We start from the raw sequence: 9407 nt of genomic DNA on the forward strand, positions 1-9407 counted from the left end.
CTTATATTATATATCAAGACACACGGTAGTGTGTTGTGCAGCCCAAGCGCAACACCCGTGAGTATATTGACAGGAAGAACAAAAATGCAATTTTCGCACCTCCGTAGCTCTGTGCTGCCTTGATGAAATGAGACGATTTTTGCTGTGGACACTCCCTCCAACTTCAGTACTCCACATTCCAAATTTGAGCGAAATCGCTTCAAGCATTCCCGAGATATGCGACTTCAAAAATTGGCTTAGTTTCTTCGTTTTTTTTTTCTTCCTTTTTTTGCACACTTACAAAAACTGCTATAAAATGCGAACACTATAATTATCCGATTGCCTTGAAATTTGACACAATGAAGGGGGGTATAAAGGCGCATCTCAGTACCAACTTTGGCTGGAATACGATAAACAGACAAAGAGTTATTAGCGATTATTCACGAAAAATAACACCAATATGTTGTCACGCCTACAGGGTAAACCGCGTATGGGAAGAAGCTGAAAATCGGTGGGTTAATAGGTTAACTATTGAACCTCAAACGTTTTGTGATTTGGAAGATATCGAGCTAAAAACCAGGAAGATACAACGAAAAAACCAACAGTATGTAACAATTATGCAATCGAGATTAGCTAATAAAAAAACGACTACTTGCTATGCCTACCATAGGGTCCGCAACGTGAAAAATGAAGTTGCAAGAAACAAATCCCTACTATCGTAGTATGTTACCCTTAGTGCCCCATCACTAATACCACCCTTGGTTTGGAACTGTGTTCCCTTGTTGGAGGGACACGCTGATTTTAATATTTCGTGTGATTGATCTTAGTTTCGCGCGCTCCAAAGAAGATGTCCAGAGCTCCCAAATTCTGAGTGTGATTTCAAGTGTTGTTAGCCTACCAAGCCATGCATAGAAGTGAGTAAAACTTTGCCTGTGTTTTTCACAAAGGCTGATTTTCTGCTGATGGGTAGAGAAAATGTTTTGTTCGGGGCGCTCCACTAGCCAAGAGAAGAGAAGCCAATCCTATCACATAAGATGGTAATGAAGTTGAATGTATAAGTATTCTACACACCAAGTTTGAAAGAGCTGCGACCTTTCTAACCATCTGGCTGGCAGAGATGAAATTTTCAGTGCAATGATCTTTAATGATTTTGGTGGGTTGCCTCCTTCCTTCTGTTACAAACTGTTTTCCTAGGAGCTTTAAATCAGGGGAAGATCCAAAAGAACACCTGAGGTTTCCTAAGAAGTGGTAAAATCCTTGACTTTTAAAGTTAAAAGGCCATTGCAAGCTACTACTATAATAGAACACTCAGTATTCTATTAGAACAACCATGTATAGTCACTACATTTGCCATCTACTATTGGTTGTTCAATTGAACAGCTGTAGACTAGTTGCTTAGTTAATAAAAGTTGCAGTCATTATGTCAGTAATCATAACCTAGCTACCTAGCAACTTCTTCAATGTTTGCAAACTGAGCATGGGGCAAAGGATATAGCTTTAAATCACGCTGCATGAAGAACACAACCATGTATAATCTGCAATGTTTGAGGTACATATTGTACACTTTGACATCCTCATGCAGTGTGGTTGGGTGATTTGTGTACAAGTAAAGTAGTCTTCCATGCATCCTGCAATGTACATGATGACAGAATCGCTGCTAGTTTTCACTAATTGTTGACATAATATAGTTACATTTTTATCCAAACACACTTAGTTATAATTGTAGGTGTGCATCTAGCTATAGTTTCATTTGAAACAATGTGGTATATACTTTAAAAGTTGCACAGTGTTAATTTATGTCATTAGTACTCTCAATCAAGGTGTTAAAGCACCAAAGTCTTCTAGGATGGAATCCCAGACCCCTGCCATGTAGTTGATCTCATGCTAGGACCAGCACACTCTAAGTGTTACACTTCCCTGTGTTCTATGTTGCACACTCATCATCTCACTCACATTACTTTGGAAAGCAGTCACCAAAACTGAATTGTCCATAAAAGCTGTCAATCTAATGATAGGTCATGAAATGATTGGCAGTATGATTTTAATGCAGGAATAGCAAGGACAGATGAGACACCATTATTAAAGGGGGGGGTTGGGTTCTAGATTGATGATGCCATGGTCTTGAAGACCAAAAAAAGCCTTATTTATAACTACATACGTAGCTTGTTACACTGCTCCTCTAAGAATACTGTGACTGTTCTATTAGAGTATTTCAATCTTGACTGCTCTATTATAGTATCTCAAATTATTATTGATGCTATTAAGCTAGGCTCTCCATCATAGCTACAGATAATTTTAGGGGAGCTAAGCCCCCATAATTTTTTTCACCGGGGCTACAGCCCCCGTCGTCCCCCCCCTTCTCCACTGAATAGACTGTTTTACCATAAAGTTGTGTTAACAACTTTCAAGTGTAGCACAATAAGCACATGCTAAATTTATAATCATGAACATAAATAAACATGTTTATCAATGCAATGACTCCCTCATAATTAATTATCTATATTCAGTAGTTGCATTGTGCTCAGGAAATGTTCTGCTTCCAAAAATGGAAGGAAATGGTGGACCTATTTTCATACACTTTTGGATGTTTTTTTACTCTGATATATCCTTCCAATTTTGGATGGAAATAGCTCATTTTCCTATATAGTGACGAAAATCTACAATAGGGTTCCAAAATTGGATGGTTCTGTTCATCCAGTTTTGGAATAATCTGTACCAAATTTATAATCATCCAAAATTGGATGGTTCTGGTCATCCACTTTTGGAATAATCTGTACCAAATTTATAATCATCCAAAATTGGATGGTTCTGGTCATCCACTTTTGGAATAGTCTGTACTAAATTTATAATCATCCAAAATTGAATGGTTCTTGTCATCCAATTTTGGAATAATCTGTACCAAATTTATAATCATCCAAAATTGGATGGTTCTTGTCATCCACTTTTGGAATAATCTGTACCAAATTTATATCCATCCAACATTGGATAGTTCTTGTCATCCGATTTTGGAATAATCTGTACCAAATTTATAACCATCCAAAATTGATGGTTCTGGTCATCCAAATTTTGGAACAATCTGTACCAAATTTATAATCGTCCAAAATTGGATGGTTCTGGTGATCCAATTTTGGAATACTCTGTATTAAATTCATATTTACAGTCTGAAAATAACGAATCGCAGCAATCCAACTTATATATCATTGTTCACGATCATACAGTATGGTAGAACAGTATTAAGGATGTTTTCACAATAAAAATATTGACCAGAAACCAACCTCACAATACCTTCATAGTGCCTTGGCAGTATTGGTGAGGTATAGCAAAGTCTAAAAGGGTAACTTGAAATGCTTGCAATAAGTTACAACAAAGTTTTTCAAATTTTCTATACAGTGGAATTATCTGCTGACTGACTGACAAATTCCTCGTAACTCAATAATGGCTAAGGCTACAAGCTTGATTTTTCACTGTTTAATGTCACTTCAGCCCCCACTGGTGCCTTTTGGCATACGACAGTAAGTAACAATGCATGTATCATGGACTAAACTAAGTAGCCTTTGTGCTCCTTTTTGCCCCATTTCTCTTCATTGACAGCTTAAGGTGTCAATTCCTGGTAGCATGTAATGGCTTCCCTATCTGTAATTACCCATATTCTCCACAACCCCCTGTAGCTGAATTAATTTGCAGAGGCACTTCTCTCCATTTGTATTGCTGTGTAACAGGTAGAACATGCCTGAAAATGAAGCATAAGGTTGATCATTGGGGCACACACTCGGATGCAAAATTAATTTGATGGCATGAATGTATGCATCATGGAGCTATCTTTATTTGTGTCTCATTTCTTTTTGCTGGCAGTATAAGGTGTTGATTAGTAGTAGTGACTTAATGGTTTCAATGAAAATCATCTGTAATTTTTGCACCATGCTTTAAACAGTAGAAGTAAGCAAATTTGTTCTAACTTATCATTTGCCATGATTGCAAGTACAAGGAATTTTAAGCTTCACTTCGGATCATAGAAATAAAAAGTGATGAAACAAGGGAGATCATGCATTTAGTGCAGGTATGCTAATGGTGAAATTGGATTACCAGAATCATCCATTTATGGATGTTGGTACAGATTATTCCAAAATTGGATAACAAGAACCATCCACTTTTGGATGGTTCACATTATTCCAAGATTGGATACCAATTTTGGATAACTATTAATTTGGTACAGATTATTCCAAAATTGGATGACTCATTTTGGATGATTAAAATTTGGTACAGATTATTCCAAAATTGGAAGACTATAATATTGGATGATTATAAAGTTGGTACAGATTATTCCAAAAGTGGATGACAAGAACCATCCAATTTTGGATGATTATAAATTTAGTACAGATTATTCCAAAAGTAGATGACAAGAACCATCCAATTTTGGATGATTATAAATTTGGTACAGATTATTCCAAAAGTGGATGACCAGAACCATCCAATTTTGGATGATTATAAATTTGGTACAGATTATTCCAAAAGTGGATGACCAGAACCATCCAATTTTGGATGATTATAAATTTGGTACAGATTATTCCAAAAGTGGATGACAAGAACCATCCAATTTTGGATGATTATAAATTTAGTACAAAAGTGGATGACCAGAACCATCCAATTTTTGATGAATATGAATTTGGTACAGATTATTCCAAAAAATGGATGAACAGAACTATCCACTTTTGGAACCTTATCGTAGATTTTTGTCACTATATAGGAAATGAGCTATTTCCATCCAATATTGGATAGATCATAACATCCAAAAGTGGATGAAAATAGGTCCACCATTTCCTTCCATTTTTTGAAGCGGAACATATATGATTAAGCTATGTAGTGAGGCCTACCATATATACTTGTACATTAACCTACTGTAAACTACATGTGCGTAATGTAATAGACTAATTACACTTGAAGTGACCTAGCATGGGGGTACAATATCCACGGCAGACAATAAACAAAGTATGACCACACGCTTAAATAAAATAGGTCACATAATCTCAATCATCACGATCAGTTTCTCATCCATCAATACTCAAATTATTGTGCAAGCATATAGCCAATTATTTCTTTACAAACTAGTTAGCTGAATTGATACCCCAATGATGTGTAATGCTTTTTACTCTGCTCTAGCCATGCATTTATTAACTTTGATGACAGCTTCTTACAGCTGCACTCAACAATCAATGGAACAAACAATCATTGATATGGTTAAGGAAACAATGACATAGGTAGAGATGCAAATTAATAGACCTAGATGAACAGAAATTTGGCGTTATTACATTGTAGATTGATGAGTATTTTTAAGATAAGTTCGTTGGTTTGAACGGTGTTGTTATACAGAGCAGTCCAATGCATATGGACCTGTGACAAGCAGAAATCAATACAACAGGTTAAATGTATTCTTTGGACCATAAAATGCACTAACATGTTCAAGGAATTATTCAACCATGCATATCTCCTTACATTTAATTATCAAGTACTTGCAATTGAATGTTAAAAAGTTCTGCTTTGATTAGCCCATACAAACACAGATTCCATCTAGATGCATGTCTTAGGGCTCTGAGACAGTACTTTGGGTGGCCATTTTCAATTTAAAAATTAAGCAGCTACTAACAGTTGTGATTGCTCTATTAGAATGATTAAGAGCACATTGATCTTTTGCTACAAGAATTGACCACCAAAACTGGGGGACCATGGCCTTGTGGTTCCCTGCCCTATTTTCACTACCTGTGCAAAACATAATAAAAAGGAAAAACATGTGTAATCTATTGGTCTACTATACACCTGCTGGTCACTGTAAAGCGCTAATAACAATAACACCTATAAAGTAATTACTCTAATAGAATGACCACATTGACAGATAAAACTGTGAAGCATTACCTCTATCTTAGTCATGAATCAATAATTTCACAAACTCATAGGCCATATACACAGCAGCATTAGGGTATTATGGCTGTACCTACTTTACTGAGTTGTTATTTGTTTAGGAAGTTGCACAAGATACATAATAATTACTATTGTTAATTTTTGTATAGAAAACCAGGTATGTAAAATGTGAGATTACCTGAGCTGCATGGTCCTACAATAGAGTGCTCTAGCTGATACAAAATGATTACTTTATAGCAAATGAATGGATTTCAAATACTATTAGACTCTCCAGCATCTACATTGCTTGCATCTTAAAACAATTATCAAGATTTAAATGTCCATTAAATGCACACTTTCTGAGCAATCTATACAGTTGTTCAATTAACGCAACCAAAAGCAGATGGTAAATGTTGTGACTACATGGTTGTTCTAATAGAATACTGAATGTTCTATTAGAGTAGTAGCTTCCAGTGACCTTTAAACTTTAAAAGTCAAGGATTTCACCACTTCTTAGAAACCTCAGATGTTCTTCTGGATCTTCCCCTGATTTAAAGCTCCTAGGAAGACAGTTTGTAAAAGTAGAAAGCCTAAGGAAGGAGGCAACCCACCAAAATCATTAAAGATCATTGCACTGAAAATTTCATCTCTGCCAGCTAGATGGTTAGAAAGGTCGTAGCTCTATCAAACTTGGTGTGTAGAATACTTATACATCCAACTTCATTACCATCTTATGTGATAGGATTAGCTTCTCTTCTCTTAGCTGGTAGAGCACCTCGAACGAAAAAATTTCTTGACATATCCGCAGAAAATCAGCCTCCGGGGAAAACACAGGCAAAGTTTTACTCACTTCTATGAATGGTTTGGTAGACCAACGACACTTGATATCACACTCAGAATCTGGGAGCTCTGGACGTCTTCTTTGGAGCTCACAGGTTAAAGATCTATCACATGAGATATTAAAATCCGCGTGTTGCTCCAACAAGGGAACACAGTTCCAAACCAAGGGTTGGGGCACTAAGGGTAACATACTACGATAGTCGGGGACTTGTTTCTTACAACTTCATTTTTCACGTTGCGGACCCTACCTACCAGAAAACCTCTTGGGGTAATGCTTTGAAATTCGCTGTACAGATGGAGTAATCATCTTAGAAAGGCTCTTCAATGGTGTAGAAGAATCAGACTTAAAGCCACGGAGTTATAACATGAAATCCAACTTGGTGTATAGAAAGTGCGAGATCGAGATACTCTAATAGAGCAGTCATCCTAATAGAGCAGTCACCCTGAAAAGAATACAAGAGATCAGCTAGAAACAAGTAACCCGTATAGAGATCAGCTACAAACAAATCGCTTTGTAGAGAGTTCAGCTACAAACAATTCACCCTGTAGAGAGTTCAGCTAGAAGAAGTTTCCTCGTAGGGAGTTCAACTATGTAGTTCAACTAGAAGAAGTCACCTTGTAGAGAGTTCAGCTACTAAGAAACTATCATGCAGAGAGTTCAGCTGCAAACAAATCACCTGTAGAGAGTTCAGCTACAAACAAATCACCCTGTACTGACATCAGCTAGAAGAAGTTTCCTCGTAGGGAGTTCAACTATGTAGTTCAACTAGAAGAAGTCACCTTGTAGAGAGTTCAGCTACTAAGAAACTATCATGCAGAGAGTTCAGCTGCAAACAAATCACCTGTAGAGAGTTCAGCTACAAACAATTCACCCTGTACAGAGATCAGCTAGAAGAAATTACCTTGTGGAGAGTTCAGTTACAAACAAATCACCCTATAGAGTGATCAGCTAGAAGAAGTCACCTTGTAGAGAGTTCAGTTACAAAGAAACCACCATGTAGAGAGTTCAGCTGCAAACAAATAACCTGTAGAGAGTTCAGCTACAAACAAATCACCCTGTAGAAAGATCAGCTAGAAGAAGTCACCTTGTATAGAGTTCATTTGCAAAGAAACCACCATGTAGAGAGTTCAGCTACAACTAGTGACCCTGTAGAGACATTAGCTAGAAGAAGTTACCATGTAGAGAGTTCAGCTACAAAGAAACCATTATGTAGAGAGTTCAACTACAAACAAGTGACCCTGTAGAGACATCAGCTAGAAGAAGTCACCTTGTAGAGAGTTCAGCTACAAACAATTCACCCTGTACAGAGATCAGCTAGAAGAAATTACATTGTGGAGAGTTCAGCTACAAACAAATCACCCTGTAGAGAGATCAGCTAGAAGAAGTTGCCTTGTAGAGAATTCAGTTACAAAGAAACCACCATGTAGAGAGTTCAGCTACAAACAAATCACCCTGTAGAAAGATCAGCTAGAAGAAGTCACCTTGTAGAGAGTTCAGTTACAAAGAAACCACCTTGTAGAGAGTTCAGCTACAAACTAGTGACCCTGTAGAGACATCAGCTAGAAGAAGTTACCATGTAGAGAGTTCAGCTACAAAGAAACCATTATGTAGAGAGTTCAACTACAAACAAGTGACCCTGTAGAGACATCAGCTAGAAGAAGTTACCTTGTAGAGAGTTCAGCTACTAAGAAACTATCATGTAGAGAGTTCAGCTGCAAACAAATCACCTGTAGAGAGTTCAGCTACAAACAAATCACCCTGTAGAGACATCAGCTAGAAGAAGTTACCTTGTAGAGAGTTCAGCTACAAACACTTCACCCTGTACAGAGATCAGCTAGAAGAAATTACCTTGTGGAGAGTTCAGCTACAAACAAATCACCCTATAGAGAGATCAGCTAGAAGAAGTCACCTTGTAGAGAGTTCAGTTACAAAGAAACCACCATGTAGAGAGTTCAGCTACAAACAAATCACCCTATAAAGAGATCAGCTAGAAGAAGTCACCTTGTAGAGAGTTCAGTTACAAAGAAACCACCATGTAGAGAGTTCAGCTACAAACAAATCACCCGGTAGAAAGATCAGCTAGAAGAAGTCATCTTGTATAGAGTTCATTTACAAAAAAACCACCATGTAGAGAGTTCAGCTACAAAGAAACCATTATGTAGAGAGTTCAACTACAAACAAGTGACCCTGTAGAGACATCAGCTAGAAGAAGTTACTTTGTAGAGAATTCAGCTACTAAGAAACTATCATGTAGGGAGTTTAGCTACAAACAAATCACCCTTAGAGAGTTCAGCTACAAACAAATCACCCTGTAGAGAGATCAGGTAGAAGAAGTTACCTTGTAGAGAGTTCAGCTACAAACAATTCACAGAGATCAGCTAGAAGAAATTACCTTGTGGAGGGTTCAGCTACAAACAAATCACCCTGTAGAGAGATCAGCTAGAAGAAGTCGCCTTGTAGAGAATTCAGTTACAAAGAAACCACCATGTAGAGAGTTCAGCTGCAAACAAATAACCTGTAGAGAGTTCAGCTACAAACAAATCACCCTGTAGAAAGATCAGCTAGAAGAAGTCACCTTGTAGAGAGTTCAGTTACAAAGAAACCACCTTGTAGAGAGTTCAGCTACAAACTAGTGACCCTGTAGAGACATCAGCTAGAAGAAGTTACCATGTAGAGAGTTCAGCTACAAAGAAAC

This window comes from Dysidea avara, chromosome 3 (assembly GCF_963678975.1).
Source record: "Dysidea avara chromosome 3, odDysAvar1.4, whole genome shotgun sequence".
NCBI classification, from domain to species: domain Eukaryota; kingdom Metazoa; phylum Porifera; class Demospongiae; order Dictyoceratida; family Dysideidae; genus Dysidea; species Dysidea avara.